This window comes from Myxocyprinus asiaticus, chromosome 20, assembly GCF_019703515.2.
Source record: "Myxocyprinus asiaticus isolate MX2 ecotype Aquarium Trade chromosome 20, UBuf_Myxa_2, whole genome shotgun sequence".
In the NCBI taxonomy this organism is placed as follows: domain Eukaryota; kingdom Metazoa; phylum Chordata; class Actinopteri; order Cypriniformes; family Catostomidae; genus Myxocyprinus; species Myxocyprinus asiaticus.
Window position 1 is genome coordinate 30,614,716 of NC_059363.1, and position 21,538 is coordinate 30,636,253.

Sequence of the window (21,538 nt, forward strand, 5' to 3'; positions counted from 1 at the left end):
TATGGAGTCAGCGGCGAATGAGGTCGCTGCGGGCCACTCACATCCCGGGCAACCTCAACGCCACAGCGGACACGCTGTCGTGGCAGGTGACGCTCAGGGGAGAGTGGAGACTCCACCCCCAGGTGGTCCAGTTGATTTGGAGTTGGTTCGGCAAAGCACAAGTAGACCTGTTTGCCTTCCGAGAAACCTCACACTGCCCGCTCTGGTATTCTCCAATGGGGGCCCCTCTTGGCCCAGTATGCGTTCCCCCCAGTGAGCACACCATGATACAGTGGACGGTAAGTCCTTAGGGAAGCATGACCTGATCATCAGGTTCCTGAGAGGCGCCCGGAGGCTGAATCCTCCTACGCCACACCTGGTCCCCTCATGGGATCTCTCCATGGTCCTCCTGGGCCTTCGCGGAGCCCCCTTTGAGCTGCTAGAGTCAGTCGAGTTGAAAGCCCTCTCCTTGAAGACGGCCCTCCGGATTGCACTCACCTCCATCAAGGGGGTCGGGGACCTGCAAGCGTTCTCTGTAAGCGATACCTGCTTGGAGTTCGGTCCGGGTGACTCTCACGTAATCCTGAGACCCCGGCCGGGCTATGCGCCCAAGGTTCCCACAACCCCCTTCAGGGATCAGGTGGTGAACCTGCAAGCGCTGCCCCAGGAGGAGGCAGACCCAGCCCTGTCATTGCTGTGTCCGGTGCGTACTTTGCGTATCTACTTGGATCGCACGCAGAGCTTTAGACGCTTTGAGCAGCTCTTTGTCTGCTTTGGCGGACAGCAGAAAGGGAACGCTGTCTCCAAACAGAGGCTTGCCCACAGGATCGTGGATGCCATCCCTATGGCATACCAGGCCCAGGCCATGCCCACCCCTTCTGGAATACGAGCACACTCCACAAGGAGTCTGGCATCCTCGTGGGCACTGGCCCATGGCACCTCTCTAGCAGACATCTGCAGGGCAGCGGGCTGGGTGACACCCAATACCTTCGCGAGATTTTACAATCTCCGGGTTGAGCCGGTTTCGTCCCGTGTTCTGTCAGGTACTAACAGGTAAGTTCGGGAATACGGACAGCTGGCCATCACCATCAGTTACATCAACAATGAAATATTTTATGAAATATAACCTTTGTAACTATGATTTCACTCCACAGCTGTATTCCAGCATGGGCTGCAGTGGTTCATGGATTTAGGACACACCAAGTTTCTGCACTGTACTCAACAGGGTGTGGCTAACAATTACCTCTGCTTGCATGTTTTACACTAGAGACACATTGAAAGAGATTGAGATAGACAGAGAGTGAGAGAGAGTGAGAGAGTGATGAAAAGGGAAAAGTGTTTTTCATGTCCTCTTATTTTATCCAAACAGCTGCAGAATGCCTCAAGTTAAACTTGTGGACTTAATACACTAGTGTGTTTCTCTGTGAAACCACAGTAGAGGAGAAAATAGCCCACAGAAATGATGCTGGAAATATAATATAACTGATAATGGCATAATATGCAACTGCACAGCAGGTAGCACGGTATACTTTATTAAACAAACCAAATGTTCAGGATATCAGGACTCACAAGCAGTTAAAAAAAATCTTGTACGCTGAACATGATGCTGCAGTAGTCCACCTGAATTAGGCTAGTAGGCAAGATTAATTTGAAATTTAAATCTGAGTGTCTGTGTTTAATGAGCTAAAATATACGCTAATGCTCAAGAATTAGATTTTCCTTTTTCTTCCTCTTTTTGTTTTGTTTGAGGAAGCCATTTAAGGCAACAGTAGTAAAGAGGAATGCAGACTCCCCTCACAAACTTCCAAATTGCACTCCAACAAACTTTTTATTGCCCTGTAATGATTCTATAACTGCAAACTTAAACACTTACATATCAGCTGGTACCACATGGCAAGGAATCTCAAGTCTTTTAATAAAAATATTCATCTCATGACTATGACAGAGATTTCATGACAAGATCTCAGTTGCTGTTAAAAAGTGAATAAAAGATTTAGATCAAATGCTCTAAACAGCATTGTTAGACACACGGCATTCTGTATTTTCAAACTGTGTACTTTATTTGAAGCAGAATTACACAATGGTCTTCATCACAACAGAGGTCTAGTGAGAAGTTCAGGGGGACTGGTGAATGTCATTATAACTCCTTAATAAAGTTTTAGATAAATTATTATTTAACATTTTTGAATAAAATTAGAATAGAATTACCAAATAAAAAAGTAAAAGATGAAAACAACTAAGGAATTAAATAAGACCGAAACTGGACAAACAACCCTTACAAAGAATTTATCACAACAGTACCATGGTACAGCAATGGTATCAGGTAACAATACCATGTGCTTTGGGCAAATTTGTTATATATGCCATGATACTAGAGAAAACTACTATAAAAACTTGGTATTACCACCAGGGACTAAAAATGAAATGTTTTTCATTTCGGTTCGTTCTGAGCAGAAAAAAGTATTTTTCATTCTGTCTCCAGCGCTCTGCAGCCTCCTTTCCAAATGGTAACCATTAGGACAACATAAAAGAATGGTTCATAACAATAAATAAATATATTCTTAATATTAAATATATCCCCAATAATATTTAAAATATTTCATATATTTATTTGGCCACCTAAAATCAATTAATAGCCCAAATCACTCTCTTCTGCATGCATGCACGCACTGTTTGGCCGCATTTGGACTAAATGATGATAATTATTATTTTTTTATTTTTTTATTCGGTAAACTAGTGGTGTCCTTCAGAATTAAAATCAGAACTCAGAATCAAAGCACATGCTTATATTCTACTAAGAAGAGAGAAGCTTAATTTTTTCAGGCAACAAGATGCCGTTTCAAGATGGTGCTGCAGATGGCTTCTTCGGTGTGGAGCTCTCTAGCGTTTTTGTTACTTTTGTTTGTTTGTCATGTTTTTTGTCACTCTTTCCTGATCATTTTCACCAGGGATGAACTGCTGAATATTCAGCAAAGCATACCTGATAATTTTTTGCCAGTGTTTGATTATTCAGACGTTTTATTAGACATCTTAGTTGGAGGTGCAGCAGTGCTCTTCAAGCGATCCAAAAGACACACGTGAGGGAAGCAAGCCGGCGCGCTTGTGAAGCTCTGTCAACGTGGCTTTAGGACTCCGCTGCCGAGTATTCATCTGGCGAATGTCCGCTCCCTCGCCAACAAAACGGACGAATTGCTTCTGCTCACTCAAACAAATAAGGACTTTTCTAACTCCGCTGCTCTGTGTTTCATGGAAACCTGCCTGAATGAAGCAATCCCGGACAGGCATTACATCTGCCGGCCTTCCACCTGTTCGTAGTTGATCGCGCTGTGGAATCATCGGGGAAAACGAGAGGAGGTGGAACATGCTTTTACATAAGTGGAAGTTGGTGTACAGATGTAACAGCATTGAAGAAGATGTGCTGTCCTAATTTAGAAGCGCTCTTCTTCAACTGTAAGTTTTCCTCATTCATTCTGGTGTGTGTTTATATCCCGCCACAAGCATGCATGAACGCAGCGTTGCAACAGCTGGCTGACCACATCACAAACACAGAGCAACAACACCTGGACTCACTTATTAGTATTCTGGGAGATTTTAATAAAGCTAACCTCACCCGTGAACTGCCAAAATACAAACAACACATCACATGCCCCACCAGAGAAAGAAATATACTGGACCACTGCTACAGCACTGTAAAGGATGCATATCGCTCTGTCCCATGTGCAGCTTTAGGACTCTCTGATCACTGTCTGGTTCATCTTCTCCTGACCTACAAGCAGAAATTAAAATCAACTAAGCCTGTAGTAAGGACTGTAAAGAGATGGACTAATGAAGCAGAGCTGGAACTACAAGCCTGCTTTGACTGCACTGATTGGAGTGTTTTTGAAGCTGCAGCCACAGACCTGGATGAGCTCACAGATACTGTGATGTCATCCCAAAGAGAAGTGGGGATAAAATATTGGACAACCAGGCTAGGAACACACTGACTAAGGAAATCAAAATGGCTAAAAGAAGCTACTCTGAAAAGCTGAAAAAACAGTTTTCAGCCAACGATCCTGCATCTGTGTGGAAAGGCCTGAAAATTATCACCAAGAGCAAGACACCTCCCTCTCGCTCTGTAGAGAGTCAGCTAATGGTTGATGAACTGAATGTGTTTTACTGCAGGTTTGAAAAGCCCAGTCTCACACCTCTCCCCCACTCTGATCTTCACTTCACTTCACACACACCGACACCTCCTGGAACCCCCCTCTTGCTACTCAGTCTGCATATATGATCTGTGAGGAGGATGTGTGCCGGTCTTTTGGAAACAAAAGAATAGGAAAACTTCAGGCCCAGATGGCGTTTCACCTGCCTGTCTGAAAGTCTGCGCTGACCAACTGGCCCCCATCTTTACACAGATCTTCAATAGATCACTGGAGCAGTGTGAAGTTCCCTGCTGCTTCAAACACTCCACCATCATTCCGGTCCCCCCAAAAAACAAAATCACAACACTTAATGAATACAGACCTGTCGCACACACATCTGTGGTCATGAAGTCATTTGAGAGACTGGTTTTGGCCTACCTGAAGGACATCACTTGACTCTGAACACGCTCAAAACAGTGGAGATGATAGTGGACTTCCCTCACCCTGCACCATCCTGAACAGCACTGTGGCAGCAGTGGAGTCATTCAGGTTCCTGGGCTCTAACATCTCTCAGGACCTGAAGTGGGACACCCACATAGACTCCACTGTGAAGAAGGCTCAGCAGAGGTTGTTCTTCCTTCACCAGCTGAGGAAGTTCAACCTGCCACAGGAACTGCTGACACAGTTCTACTCATCTTTCATTGAGACTGTCCTGTGTACATCTATAACTATGTGGTTTGGTTCAGCCACCAAATCAGACAGAAGGAAACTACAACAGACAGTCAGGACTGCTGAGAGGATTATTGGTGCCCCCATGCCCACCTTCCAAGACCTGTACATTTCCAAAGTGAGGAAACGTGCAGGTAGAATCACTCTGGACCCCACACACCCTGCCCACTCCCTATTTGAACTGTTGCCCTCTGGCTGGCGCTACAGAGCACTGAGCGTCAGGACATCCAGGCACAAGAACAGTTTTTACCCTCAGGCCATTTTCCATATGAACAATTAAACTGCCTCAGGACTCCCCCATAGTGCAATAGTGTAAATAGATATCTCATGTACATATGTAAATTCACATATTTAATTCAATAACTGTACATACCCCTACCTTGCACATATACATTACCACTTGCACATGTACTGTACATACGCCATTCTGTTATATGTCCTATTATTTGTATGTCTATTTATACTCTTACCTTGTTTTATATTCTGTGTCTCACTGTAATGTTCTGTGTGTATTTATTTCTCCTATCACCAAAAATAAAATTCCTTGTGTATGTGAGAACACTTGACAATAAAGCTCATTATGATTCTGATTCTGGAGAAGTGGTGTAATTCTGAAACTTTTCTATGATAGACTCTTTGGCCTTTGGTTTCATAAAAAAAAAAAAAAAAAAAAATCGGAGCAAAATTAACCTGTTATGAACCAGTTACCAGCATTTTAAAATTATGTTTTCACTCCAGAACAGTTTAAAGGGATTTCGTTCCCGTTTTCGTTTACGTTCTGCAAAACAACAACAACAACAACAAAAACGTTTTTTTTTTTTTTTTGTTTGTTTTTTTTTCATTCCTTGAACTGTTTTAGTGAGCTACCTGGTTAGTACCATGGCATACCTGTAGAAGATGCCATGGTACTGTAGATGTAGATTTGCAAAGCTTTGAGCTATTGAAACAAAACTTGGTATATTAAGAGTTGTAACCATGTAAAGATTACATGGAAGAAGAAAAAAGAGATCAATATCATGGTATAATTTTGGTACTTGTTTTGGTAAGTGAAATTAAAAAGGTTGCATATAAATTCAAGAAACTTGTTTTCTTTGTGTTTTTAAAATATAGCAATATCTTTCCAGGTAAATGTATTATTAACATTTACAAACTGGATGCATAATTCTCAGAACAAAGTTATATAAAAAAAAAACAGAAAACTTTGAACACTTTCAGAGTGGGACAGTATAGTGTCCCCTGATGCAATTTCCTGTGTGTGCAGGACACACACACACACACACACACACACACACACACGCGCGCGAGCGCACATGGAGGGGGTTTGGCTCCCTGCGTAATCTGACCCCGGCGCTCGGCTCTTTAAAGGAATAAAGGATGAATTTACTGAATGGAGATCTGCTGAAACGTCTCCTGAGTTCAGAGCAGGACTGAAAACTCATAAAGACGAAGCGGCGGAGAATGAATCATTTGGAAGAGACAGTTTTCAGAGAGTTTACGAACATTGGAGGCGCAGCGCTGCGATGCGATGCGTAATGTGAAGTGAAAACATTCAAGTTAATATTTCGGCCGGTCAAAAGGACAGTCACAAGGTAGGCTGAACTAATTATCAGTGGATACACGTTTTTAAGAAGACAAGACGATCTTATACTGTGCTTCCGGTTTAAAAATAAGCTAATTTTTGCTGCCGATATCTTATTCATTGCACAAGTTACTGTGTTTAATGTTTTCATGCTTTAGACCATGTAAACTGAATTAATATTTTGGATGATCGTGGGTCATGTCTACATCAATTTAGGAATTTTCCAGCTGTCTGACACACCTGTGCGCTGTCCTTTTTTTTATTTTTTGGGACAAAAATAATGCCAGCATTGCCTACATGTGCACTCCTTTTGTTTTATTGTAGTGATTTGATTATGAACAAGTGCTGTCTGTTTGGTACTGTGTTGCAAAAGGCAAAAGATAAGTTTCTAAATTGTTTTTTATATCAATGTGGGGACTCTCCATAGACTTCCATGTATTTTATGGATTTTATACAGATCTAACGATAATTTCTATCCCCTAACCCTACTCCTAAACCTAACACTCACAGAAACCTTTTTGCATTTTTACATTTTCAAAAAAAAAAAAACATTGTTTAGTATGTTTAATAAGCCATTTCCCTCGTGGGGACCACTGGCAGGGCCCCACAAGGTAGGTGATCTCAGGTTTTACTATCCTTGTGGGGACATTTGGTCCCCACAATATAGTATAAACTTGTACACACACACACACACACACACACACACACAAATCTTGGTGCAGCTATCATTATGAGGTCTCTCCATAGACATAATGATTTTTATATTGTACGAACTATAGATTCTATCACCTACCCCTAAACCTAACCCTCACAAAAAAACGTTCTGCATTTTTACATTTTAAAAAAACATCGTTTAGTATGTTTTTTTAAGCGATTTGACTTATGGGAACACTAGAAATGTCCTCATAAACCGCATTTATAGCATAATACCCTTGTAATTACTAGTTTGTAACCTTACAAAATTGTAAACCACCGAAACCCGTCCACACACACACACACACACACTCTCTCTCTCTCTCTCTCTCTCTCTCTCACACACACACACACACACACAAACACACACACACTCACATGCCATTCAGGACAGCACAATAAGCAGTCATAAAGTAACGATAGACACTAGTAGCCCCCATTTCTCACTCAGGCACATAACTCACACACTATTTCTGTGTATTTTACTGTATTTATATTAAATTAAGATTCTATTTCTGTTTTTCTTCTTATCCACAAATGTCTGCAATGAATTTAGCTCAAACTGTGTAACACACATACTTCATTCAACCTTTGTTGTGTAATTCCAGTCTTAAGTGTGCTATTTTGGAGTTTTAATAATATTTATAACTATAAGATTTATACTTCTATACTTATTTAAGAAATTTAAGATTGAAGTCTGTATGCACATTATTTGGACCACAATTTGCCTAGATGTTGTGGGCATGCTCTGAAAGACAATGGTGATGTGTGGCTTGTATTAACGGCACTTCCTCAGCAGACATTGTTGCTTTAAATATTCAAAGGTGCACTCAGTAACTTTTTTGTTGGTGTCGTCTTGGACTTACACTAGTGGTGTGGATGCAGCATAATTCAAAATCAGTATTTTTAGTTACAGATGCCATTGTTGAAATTCACTATTCACAACCAGCCATGATTAATCCATGAGTGAAAGTGTCCAATAACAGGGTGGTTACTGAGATTAAGCGAGTAGTATTCAGATGGTCATGTGATTCTAACATGGCAGCTCCCATGAGGGGACCCTCTGCATGTAGAATAAAACAGCTTTTATAAAGCTACTGATATGACTACAGTCTTCATCTTATGTGAGTAGCCTTGAGTTTATACATATGTTTCAAAATTACTATTAATTTCTTTAAGAGTAAAACTTTTTTAATGAGTAAAAAATTACTGAGTGCACCTTTAATTATACTTATGAGGACTGTAGCTTGACTACGTGAAAATCTGCTGGATTATAACTGCTCGTGCAAACCTACTGACTGACATGTAGTTTTGGGTATTGCCAAGTACCTAACGATGTGATACATGTTTGTCACGATTCAATATCAATACAAATGACAAATTATTCTTGCATTGCGATTTAAACTGCACCTAAAGCTCAGGCCCAGTGTGTCTGTGAGTGAGAGTGAATCTAAAGGTAAGATATGAATGAACACAACAATGAATAAACAAACCTATACAAGGAAGTATCTATGTAAAAATAATTGTGATATATAGATATATGATTGTATCGTCAAAATGGTGTGTTTAATCTCATACACAGACAACAGTAAACAAGATGCATACTGAGTGAGATTTCATTTATGTAGATTTAAAGCCGGAAATGTAGTTTTCTGAAGCCTGCATCAGTCAGTCCCTTTCCCAGGTAGATTGTGTATTGTGTGTGTGTATGTGTGAGTATGTGTCTGTGCTTAGGTGACAGCGCTGAAGATGTTTACACCTCAGAATGGAGGAATGTCTTAGATATTTACCGCTTAGGCTGATAATGAGTGTGGCTAGTTTACAAAAGCTGAATACAACGCTTCCTGCAGGTCAGAGAAAAAAAGAACCCAAATGGAGGAGAGAGTACTGGACGGAAGAGCTACAGGAATTCTCCATGCCTCATCTACAGCTGTTAGAAACTCTCTATGTGATTCATGTAATCCAGTCTATTTATAAAACCATGAGGTTGTATTCTACAGCAGATGTTCTCACCCCTAAATATGAAATATCTGCAGTCTAGGGCTGTGGTGATGTGCAATATTCTGTAATGCCTTTTGGCATCGCCCCAGCCATAGACTCAACAGTCATATGTTTTTAGCTGTTTCTCATTTCATTTTTAATTCAATTCTTTTGTATATATATATATATTTTTTCACAGTAAATATTATTTTAAAGCAACTTGGAAAATAGTGCTCTGCAACCCCCAGGAAACAAGCCAAAGGTGACAGTGGCAATGGAACACTCCAAGGAAGTGGCAAGGACAAACAGTTTCAAGGAAAAATCTAAAAGATGTTTTGGTAGTTTGAGGAAGAAACCCTGGGAGGAACCAACACAAGAAACTTGGAGCCTCTTTTTTTCACAGACAGGATCCCAGTGTTGGTGCCAAAACCATTGCCCAATCTTTAATCATTCCTTCTGTTTCCATCTGTTTGAGCATGTGTGTACATAAAGTAGAGTTTCTCAATTATATTGGGTTTATTGGAATGTTAAAGCAGAAAAGATGGTTCTGGTTCCAAACCAGGAACTGCTAATGTCAAAGGCCAGTGGGGTGGGATTACTTTTGACCCATTTGGCCTAGAAACAAAATTAGTTTTTCTTCTGATTCCTTGGCTGAGTTGAGTGGGCACCATATTGTCAGTTTAACTAGATTTTCTGCTTTTTAGAATTTTTGGGGAAACGTACTTTTCATACTCCTAGACCGTTCATTGGATCTTTACCAAATTTGGCTCAGATTATCTTCAGACCACGTTGACTAAAAATTAAGGTATTCATATAGATAGATCAAATTGTTCTCATGTAACAGATCAATGAATTTGGCCCAGAAGATGCCAAACAGGAAGAAAGGCTGTATTTTTGCAATGCTTTGAGATATTGAAATGAAACTTGCTGTATGAAGAGTTGTAACCAGGTAAAGTCTGCACAAAGCAAAGTTTTTAGAACAACATCAATGACTCAAAACTTGATTGTACAAAACTAGATCGGTCCCATTATAATCAACAAAGCACTCTACACTGAAAACGACCGAAATGGCCTTGTGACGCGCGTTCAGTTGACAGACATTCCATTCCTGTGTTGCATAGGAGCTCCAATCAATTTATTTTCCTCCTCCTTCTAAAATGATCAGGTAAAAAGCATCTGAACTATGGAATGACATTTATTTTGCTGTTTTCTGATGAACAGCTACTCTGAATTAGTAGAGCATGCATTATAGTTAGTCAGACCTCCAAAGCTGATGTTATAGGTGGCCATAAATTGTTACACAGACACCACATGGAAAATTTGTTGCAGACTGGAGAGGCTGAAACAAAAAAACGTCAGGCTCAGTTTAGTTGTTTGTGGTGGCCTTTCTTTTGAGATATAGTTTGTGCAAGAGCAAAGAGTTGGAAAGCTCACAGACAGCTTGTTCCAACCTGTAAGAGCTACTATTAGTATTCATTTAAATAATGCACACAATTTCTTATTTTAATATTTAGACAAATGTAGCAGTAATAGGAATCAAATGGCACTGATTGCATTCAGGTTGTGTTCAACGCATTGCAAAAAAAAAAAAAAAAAAAAAAAAAAAAAAAAAAAAAAAACACTTCCATACACATCACATACCACAAGTTGACCCAGACACACTTTTTTCTGCTGATTTGAGTAATTCGGATGAGATGCCAGATTCCTGGAAAACCAGTTTGGTCTTGACAGAGACAATCCTGAAAAACAAGAGAGGGGATTTCACATGACTGTTACGATGATATCATTTAATCACCTAATCACTTACATCACCGCTGCTCCACACTCATCAAAGATTTGGGGAGTGTGTGTGTGTGTGCATAAAGAGTTTCAAAATGATATTGGGATTATCGGAATAACATAGGTGGTTCTGTTTTACCGAATGATGCACCAGAAACTTCTCCTGGTTTCTTACTGGTCTTTCATGACCCACACACACTTTTTTGTCTTGAGATATGATTTGGGTCAGAAAAACATCTTGGTTACTGGTGTAACCTCTGTTCCCTGATGGAGGGAACGAGACATTGTGTCGATGTAGTGACACTAGGGGTTCACTCTTGAGAGCCCCAATCACCTTTGCTTTATTCAGAAAAGGCCAATGAAAAATTGGTGAGTGGAATTTGCATGCCAGTCTCTGTGAGTATAAAAAGAGATGGCGTGCACCACTCATTCAGAGTTGTGCTGAGGAGCCGAGAGAGAGTCCCGGCCATGTCAGCAGTCAGTTCAGCGCCACGGCAGGAGGGACACAATGTCTCATTCCCTCCATCAGGGAACAGAGATTACACCAGTAAACAAGACGTTCCCTGTCTGTCACTCACTCGACATTGTGTCGATGTAGTGACACTAGGGGTTCTTATACGAAATGCCACAGGCGCTGAACCGTTTTGCGAGGTATGGAGGAGCGGATACGGGCAGGCTGCTACGTGCCTCTCAGCAACAGTGGCCAAGGCAGAGCAGAGCTCTGACGAGGGGAAACACAGGGTTCACCTGAGGGGAACCGAACAGTGGAAACGCATCATACGGGATTACCGAGGGGGGAATCACCACGTATGGAGCACTGAGCCCATGTACACGGGCTCACCTGAAAAGGGGCGTACCACGAGTACTGGGCCTGGCGGCGTCAGTCCTCCGCTGAGTTCGCCACCAGATAGTGTTTAAGGAATTAAAGAGGCATCCAGTGTTCACCAGTTACGGGGAACTGTTGTGGACAATATAGCGCATATTATCACCTCAAAAGGGGAAAGGCGCGATGCAAGTGATACACCCGACCGGCCGCCCGGCCTACCTGTTGTTACCCCGTAACACTCGGGTCGAAACCGGTTCTATGCGCAGGTTGTAGAACCTCGCAAAGGAACTCTCCCAAATCAGCTGGACTGCGTGGGGGTGGAATCTCCACTCTCCGCGGAGCGGTACCTGCCGTGAGGTGAGTGGCTCGCAGAGACTTCAACGTCTGCTGACTCCAAAGGAGGAGGCGGGGGGCGAGTTGCGACCCTGCCCTGGCAGTTTATGTATGCCACAGTCGCTGTGTTGTCCATCCGGATCAACATATGCTTGCCCTGAATCAACGGCTGAAGCCTCCTCAGGGCCAGTGATACTGCCAGCAACTCTAGGCAGTTGATGTGCTATTGCAGGCGGGGCCTGTCCAAGCCAGATCGTCCTGATGAGCCATCGCCATGTGCTGGAAAGCGCTAACCAGGCTTCCAGCCTTTGTGCTAACGGCACCAGGGGGACGATTGGATTTATCACAGCCGGGGTGGGTGGTTCACGGCAGGGCAGAGCAGACACCCCACCGGGAGGATCGTCCAGGGGAGGCGTGCTGCTCTGCGAACCCGCAGTGGTGACTGGTGGCTGGGGTGGGAGATACTCGCATCCCGCTCGGTGACCGGAAAGACTTTCAGTGCCTGGCCATTGCGGGTGCGGGGGCCGGAGGGGCTGAGCATTGGAGAATGACCCAGGGAATGAGGAAACTGCTCTTTTATTGACAATTTGGGTGCCGGAGCCCAGAAGGCATCCGGCAATGTTGGGATACCCACCTCGTGCTGACCCAGGGGCATAAGTGGGGCCCATGTGCACACCTGGGTCAGAGTCATCAATGAGAGCTGCCTCATCCCTGGGTCGCCCATCTCAGGACCGCCTTGAAGCCCGTCCGGGGTTCATGACGGCCGGCTGGTGGGCAGGCGGTGCTGCCTTACTGCGGGAGGATCTTCTTCTCAAAGACCGGCGTACGGGCTCCGATGGTGGGGGAGCCTGGGCCGGCACCACAGGAGGACGGCTCTGGCGAGAGGCAGATGGGGCACGGGACTTCGGAGGACTATAGGCAGCCAAGCCGTGCCACGGCAGGATGTGTTTGATGGCCTCCGTCTGCTTCTTCACTGTCAAAAACTGGTGGCCGAAATCCTCGACAGTGTCGCCAAAGAGCCCCCCTTGGGAGATAGGCGCATCGAGAAAGCGGACTTCACGCATCTCCGCAAGGTTGAGCCACAGGTGCTGCTCTTGGACCACCAAGGTGGACATCGTCCGGCCCAGGGCGCATGCCATGACTTTCGTCGCCAGTAAAGCGAGGTCTAGAAGAACTATTCCTTTAAGGCATTAACATGACCACACAAGTTGTTGGCTTACTAAGCATAATCAGTGTAAGATTGTACATGTAAACTTGTTCATTATGGTAACTAGTATACCTAATTCTAATCGGGTAGGAATCGTTGTGTGGTCATGTTAATGCCTTAAATGACTTTGCTTTATCAGAGTTTGATCATAATCAGTTTAGGCATAAACTGATCGACATATATTAGCCCATTACCCCGATATTGCATTGCATGTAAACTCATGCGATGTTACTATTTACAGCACGCGCTACAAAGAAAAGGTCATGGCTGGAGAATATCTCCATTCTAAACACCAGTGCTTTACCTCTGGGGAAGAAATGTGGTCACTCTTAGCCCTTTTCCACCAAAAGTGCGATGGTTCTCATTCCGAGCCTGTGCTCCGCTGGTTCACGGCTGGGCAATCTGGATCATAAACTGGCTGCGCTTTTCCACTGACCTGAGAGCCAAACAGTGATGTAACGGGTTACTGTCTACGTGGTAGTTTCATGTGACTACCTCAAACATAAACAAACATGGCGCGTCACAGTGTGTTTGTATACAGCTTGTACTCTTGTTTTTGAGGACATATTTTAGCAATCCATCATAATTACATTGCTCAACAAGATTGTCAGAGACGACATCTATGCTAAAGATGACAGGTAATGTAATTATATTATATTGTATGAACTATGGCTTAACTTTCTAAGTTCTGTAAACTGTTACAGTGGAATCATTATTAACATTGGTGTAGCAGATGGTTGTATTTGGATTTTTGCCATAGCATATAATATTATTGATTGAGAATCCCACCGTTTTACTTAACAGATAGCCACGATCTTCCAAACTTAGTGAGTAGCTGGTCAAAAATCCCTTTACAGAACAAAACAATGCACAAAATAAGATAACAACAGTGTAAGGAAAGCTAACAAAGTTGACAAACATAATAACTTATTAGATCAGCTGCAGAGGACACCGGCGATTCACTGTTTATCAGGAGAGTTACTAGCTGAATTCAGTGCCTCTGGATAGATAGCAGGCTGGTTGTGTCCAAGTCCAAAACATCGTTGCTCCGTCCACTGTGGCTTTTGCTTACATCCTTCTTATGGTCCCTGTACTCCCTTAAGTGTTTTTCAATTTGTTTATGATTTGGTCAGTTTTCCGATTGAAGGTGGTGTGCATCATTTCGTGCTGTATCTTCATTCTCGTAGAGTATTTTTTTCCTTTGCAATCTCTCTAGTTTATCTCAGCTCTTCGTAAATACCATATCGCAAGCAGAGCACTCGTTTCATTGTGTTACCTGAACGCTTTTGATGTCTGATAATTTTGTAGGTTTAATTGTTGTTATAGAGTGAAGAAGTACTCCTTGCTGCAGACGGTAGCTACTGTTGTTGTTTGGGAAAACTTTACCTTGGTGACAAAACTTTATCCCGCCCTCCATCCCCTGATGTAACGGTTCCTGCTTAGAGACCAGCAAGCTTTTGGTGCCAGTGTGGAACCAGGTTTACGGCCCTGGAACAGCATTTTCTGCGGTGGAAATGCACGGAACTGTTTGAGAATTTGCATCGGCCAAGGAACCCGCACCCAAACCAACTCGGTGGAAAAGGGCTATCTGTCTCCTCAATGTGGGTGATCTTTTTCTCTCTCTTCCTCCCTTCCCCCCAGTCAAACAAGCCAAGGGTGCAAAATGCCTTGTACTTCAAAGCATTAGCATACATGCTTCAGGGGCAAATGGATTATTTGCATGTTGCTGTCATATTTGGCTGTGCAAGTGAACATGGGCTGAGCTAGCAGAAACATTGGCTTCATTTGACCTCTCTTTCCAATGGCCATGCCTTCATCTTCCTGGCTACCTTTACCAAACCTCAGGCACTGACTTCAGTCAAGCCTGTACAAAACAGGACAGAGAGTTATAGTGCTTTGGTCAGCTAGCGGAATCTCTCTGAGCACCGCTTCTGTAATTTGTCAGTAGGGCTGTAGTTATGACCATGCTAATTGCAGAGCGCAACATGGCACAGTTGTGCCGCTCTGCAGTTTCAATGTCTGCCGAACCGGAGATGTCTGGTGTCTCTCTGTCTCATTTATTTTTCTACTTTCAACTAGTTTTCTTTTATTGGTTGTTACAAGGGCTCATATTGTCAAAATGTTTACCGTTACTGCTTTGTAGTCTGTCTAAAACATCTTATTGTGTTTATTGTAGGAACATGAGTTTTTAAAATGTGTTCTTTTTATTTCGCTGTCCCTCAGTTTGCACTGTTACTTTTCATTTTCTTTTCTCACCATCTGAATAAAGATGTTATCTTTAGCCCTTTTCAGACTTTGAGGTTAGTGTGTGTTTGTGACAGGCTACATTTAAGCTCAAGTAATAAGATGATCTACAGCTCATACACCCTGACAATTTGATTCGTAACTCACCGCAGGACCGCGAGAGCCTTTGTCATTGCAGTTGTGTGAACCATTGCAGAAGTTGCACATTTTTAAAAGAATAGCTTACCCAAAAATGAAGTACAGTCATCATTTACTCACCCTCATTTTGTTCCAAACCCATATGACTTATTTTCTTCTACAGAATGCAAAAAAATTGATGTTAGACAGAATGTTGCAGTAAATAGTGAAGTAAGTGACTGAATTTTCATTTTATGGTGAACTATCCCTTTAAAATATGTGGCAGTGTGTTAAACTAATTGTGGCCTGATGGCTTTGCACAGGTAAAAATAACCACCTCTTTCCACAATTCAAGAGCTTGTCTCCTTTTGGCTTCCACATTCTTTATCCCTTTCTCATGGAGAGAGAGAGAGAAAGACCCCCTCCCTCATATTGGTAATTTGACTGTCATGCAGAAAGACTCAATTGTGTGAGACAGGATCCTGTTTCTCCCTGGGCCTGTAATTAAGAGGGGATTGCTTGAGCAGGGATACTTAGGTGGCTGAATATGGGGTAGGGATTGCTTGGGCTGCTGGGTAAACTGTCTACACATGCATAGCAAGTCTTACCCCATCACTATGGTCTATATGTATGCGTATATTAGTGTCTTCGCTGTAGGTAGCCTTTGTTAAAGGCTTTGAACCCACAGCTCAAGATTGCTTCTCTGTGGTTACCAAGGTGATCACTAAAAAGTGAGCTCATTTGAAAGGTGGGGAAACAATAAAAGAAAGGAAAAAAAAAAACTTTGGCCCCAGAGCATTTACTGCCAGGCCTGTGATGGGAGTTTGATTCAAGATGGCGCCGTTGTGTGAGGCTTGCCATCTGTCGTCTGCTACATCTGTTAGTTTGTTTGTTTTATTGTGTTTTTGGTTTCTTTTATTTCAAGTTGTTTCATCGCTATTAGTGTACGATCGGCAAATGCTCTTAAATCTTCAAACTGCAACTGATGTTCTGCCTAATCAAGTCCATAGAGGCCCAAAAGACTCTCCCCCTCCCTTCCTAGCATCCTTACCGACATGCCTATGCTGCCCTCTGTACCTTTTACCTGGGAAAAGGCGCTGGAAAAGACGGGGAAAGTGGGGAGGTGTAGCCGTCAAGCTCAAGCTCCTGCTTCGGTCAGGCAGTGAGTCTAGTCTTCGTCTGGACATGTTTATGTGTTATGGTGATGAAACGATTCATCAACTGGCGTTCATCGGTCCCTACATATTACTGGAATATCCCCATCGTACCGATCTCGTGTGATCAGCTTCCCCTGCACTGCTCACCTCGCCTGCACCGTGGCAGTGTATCGATTCATCTCCACCCGCTGCATCGGGCAACGCAGCCGTCCGAGGACCTAGTGCAGATAATGATGGCCTTGGTCAACGCGAGATCCATGGTAAACAAGACTTTTATTCTCAATGACTTTTTTACCTTGCGAGCCCTTGATTTTCTAATTATTACTGAAACATGTCTCTCTAATGGAGATTTGTCTCCTTTCTCTGATCTCCTACCACCCAGCTGCAAATTCTTTAACTCTTCTCAAACGGCAAGACGGGGAGGTGGTTTGGCTAAGATTTTTAAAGAACACTTTCACTGTCTGATTTTTACAAAGGAATACATATAACAGCTTCGAACTGCAATTGTTGGTTTTGGATTCTGAGATCCCTCTGGCTGTGGCCTTGGTCTAACGTCCACACAAATCGCTGAATTTTCGGACTTCCTGGGGGGTATTATTCCTAATTTTGATTGGGGATTTTAATATTCATGTATGTTGCCCATCAAACTCTTTTGCTAAAGACTTTATTAGCCTTAGAGAAGCATTTGACCTAGTGCAGCTTGTGAAAGGCCCTACTCATATACAGGGCCACACACTCGATCTTGTAATGTCACGTGGGTTCTCTGTGTGTGATATTGAGATATGCGACCATAGCTTTTCTGACCATAAACCCAGAATATTTTATATATCTCTGTCATCAAATATTGTCAAATCCCATGTGCCGACTCACTTGACCCGGAAGATATCCGCTACCACTCCTGCCTCCTTTTCATCGGTGTTTGTGGAGTTTTCTCAATCTTTGGGTTTTGCTTCACCTGATTTAAGTCCTGATGAGCTTCTTTATTGTTTTAACTCTGGCTGCACTACTATCTTAGACTCTGTGGCCCCACTGAGGACTAAACATCATAAACCTACACCTGAGCCATGGTTGAACAACACTACGCGTGCCTTGAGACAGGCATGTAGAAGGGCGGAAAGAAAATGGAAAAAGGACAAACTTCAGATTTCATATGAAATTTTAAAGGATTCTCATTCCAAATGTCAGAAGGCTGTGAGATCAGCCAAGTCTGTGTATTTATAGGCTCTTATAGACAAGAACAATCACAATCCTAGAACACTTTTTAATACAATTAATGCTGTGTTAAATCCGGCTGTTTTCATTTATCCTATAGAGTCGATAGCTATATATGAACGTTTCTGCCAGTTTTTTATTAATAAGGTAACCAAGATTAGGCAGAATATTCACCCTGTTGTTTATGATCCTGCTGTCCCGACAAACTATACTGGTGTTTTTAGCCAGTTTACAACTTTTTCTCTTTCTTTCTTGCATGATATTGTAAACCAACTATAGCCCACTGGTTCTTCCTTAGATGTTATTCCCCCGTGGTTACTTAAACAAGTGTTTGATGTAGTTGGTCCTACACTGTAAAAAATGGCTGTAAATTTATGGCCAAATTCCTACAGTAATCTACTGTGATTCTTAAATACAGTAGTTTGCTGTTAAAAATGTTGCATTCTGGGAGATCAAGAGCAGGCTCACTGTGCTGTTCTGTGCAAGGCATTAGGGGAAAATGAAAATTTAAAATCATGATATCATCTTGGTGAAAGCTATAGTGACATTTTGAAACGTATATTTTGTGGCACATGGTTAGTGTTCATGATGTTTCTGACCAACACCTCTGTTCTTTATCATCTCACATCAGCCTTCACTTGTCTGTCTAATGAGAAGTCAAATAAAAAAAATCAACCTTAGAAGCAATGTACATATTAAATGTAAAATCTTGCCAGGATTGAACAGTGTATTTTTTAGGAAAAACAAAAACAAAAAAAACAATCTGTACACAGTAAAATAACAGTATAGCACTGCATTGTGGGTTATAATGGTGAGATACCAATAAGCCTTTGCACTTGAATAAGTATGTATGCTTTTGCAAATGCATTGGAGCTACCAAAAAACAAAAAACAAACAAAAAAAACACGTACAAAATTATTTATTCAGACTTAATAGAAGTCTTAGTTTAATTAGTGTTGTTGTTTTGTTATCAATAGTTGTGTTTTGATTGAAGTCACCATTATGGTGATTTGTGATCTCTTGAGCTGGCACCTTGGACCTTCTTTATTTATGCTTAAGTAAAAGACAAGTTGTTGCACTGTGCTACTTGGAAGACAAAAACTTGGAAGCCTGAATGTCTGATCCTACCTTGCAAATGGCACTATATGTGGCAATAGTGATGCATTACACATAAAAGCAAAAACAATAAAGGATATTTCAGCAAAATTATATCAGCAAATTGAGTGTTTGATGTTTTTGATAAATTTACAGCATAACTTGAGTTTGATGAAGTTACAGCATAATTCGAGTTGTTATCAAGACACACAGATATCAACTCTCGGCATACAAAACGCAACAGTGGTGACAATTAACAAACATACTTTTACGTAAATAAGTACGAGCTGAACATTAAAATCCAAGTAACTTAGACTACAACAAAAACAACGTCAAAATAAACCAGTAAATAGTAAAAAAAAGAAGTAATTTCTTCATGCTGCAGTGCATGCTGGGAACATAGCTGTTAATTTCAACAACAGTAGATAGTTTATATATATGCTATATGCTGCTAAATTACATTTGTATACTGTAGCTGTAAAAACAGTATCTAGCTTTTAATTTCAGCAACAGCAAGACACCGTTAATTTTACAGTAACATGCTGGCAACGCTGCCAGTTCTTTACTGTTTTTTGATGGGAAAATCTTTAAGAGTGTAGTCTTTTAAATTTGATTAATAAGTGCCTTGAATCAGGAGTTGTCCCTGACTATATGAAGCATGCCTCGGACCAACCCAGAAAACAAGATTCTTGATACATTTCAATCGGGTTTTAGGAAATCTCATTCTACTGAGACAGCTCTCTTAAAAGTTTTAAAAGATGTTTTATTAGCCACCGACTCCGGAGATTCTGTAGTGCTAGTGCTTTTAGATCTGAGTGCTGCTTTTGACACGGTGGAACACAATGTTCTTTTGTCTCGCCTAGAACAGGTTGTGGGCACAAGGGGTTCAGCCTTAAGTTGGTTTCAATCATACCTTACAAACAGGAGATTTTCAGTCAATATAGGGCAATTTCACTCTGATGCTGTTCCTTTGACGTGCGGTGTCCCCCAAGGTTCTACTCTAGCTCCCATACTGTTCGCTCTCTATATGCTGCCACTTGGTTCTATTTTTAAGAAATATGGTATATCTTACCACTGTTATGCAGATGACACACAAATTTATTTTCCTCTGAATCACAAGATCAGCTTATACCCTGTGGTTGCTTGGCTTGTGGATGTTAAAGCATGGATGTCTTTAAATTTTTTAAGTTTAAATGAGTCTAAAACAGAGATTGTTGTATTTACCCCTTTTGACAGCAAGAGTATAGCCAATTTAAATCTTGATGTCTTAACACCCTATGTTAAGCCATACGTGAAAAATCTGGGAGTCCTTTTGGACAGTACACTAAAACTGGATAGACAAGTTAATCAGGTTGTAAAAGCTAGTTTTTATCAATTGCGTGCCTTGGCGAAAATTAAGTCTTTTCTCTCTTTTGAGAACTTTGAAAGGGTGATCTATGCTTTTATTTCCACTAGGCTTTATCTTTAGCTCGCCTTCAGATGGTTCAAAATGCGGCTGCTAGAGTTTTAACAGGGGCTCGAAAGTGTGAGCATATTACCCCTATTCTACGGTCTTTACATTGGCTACCTGTTCACTATAGAATTGATTTTAAAGTGCTCTTATTTGTTTTTAAGTCTCGAAATTGTTTAGCACCCTCATACCTCTCTGACCTGCTGATAGATTACCACCCAGTGAGAGGTCTTAGGTCTGTCGATCAAAGTCTTTTAGTTGTTCCAAAATCTAGGTAAAAGTCTAGGGGTGATCGGGCATTCGCCGTAGCCGCTCCCAAACTTTGGAACAGCCTACCAATTCAAATTAGGACTGCCCCCACACTACCCATTTTTAAATCTAAGCTAAAAACATTTCTATTTGATCTGGCCTACAAGTTGTAATGTGATGCTTTACTGTATATGCTCTGTTTTTGTGTCATGTGTGACTTTGTGCCTGTCTGATTGTATTTGATGGTAATTTATGTTTTATTGTACAGCACATTGGTCAACAGTAGTTGTTTTTAATAGTGCTTTATAAATAATGAATTGATTGATTGATTGATTGTAATGTCAGCAGTGTGTTCTCATTTAATGGTAAATGTCAGCCTTGGATTTCAGAGATTTTGGCCTCTTTTATATTCTACTGTTTAATGGAATTTAGCTGCAGTTTCAAACACTACAAACACTTCAGTGAAGTTCCTGTCAGTTACACTGTTAGAAGTGGTCGACTAATATGTTTTTTAAATGGCTGATGGTAACGCAAAATATCTAGAGAATAGGGTGGCCAATAGCCTATAAAATGCTGATATATTTGTATAATACTACTTGAAGGTGAAGTGCTTAATATATACAGACAACTAGAGTAGGGCTGGGCGATAGGACGATGTAATTGGATATCGACAATATCTGACAAAAATCCCCATGCCGATTGCGACATTCATTGACAGACGATGATCGACAACACTGGGAAATTACTAAACCATAGAGCTGGGAAGCTGCCAAATATGTTAAATAGCA

The 21,538-nt window shown here is 41.7% G+C and overlaps 1 protein-coding gene across 1 annotated transcript in view; it reads left to right on the forward strand.

The window, feature by feature from the left end:
- Nucleotides 1-6,140: 6,140 nt before the first annotated feature.
- Nucleotides 6,141-21,538, forward strand: part of LOC127411298 (pleckstrin homology domain-containing family H member 1) — a 76,751-nt gene continuing 61,353 nt past the window's right edge. Inside the window, exon 1 of the mRNA XM_051646771.1 lies at nucleotides 6,141-6,418. The gene's annotated coding sequence lies outside the window, so the exon portion shown is untranslated. The remainder of the gene's footprint in view (nucleotides 6,419-21,538) is intronic.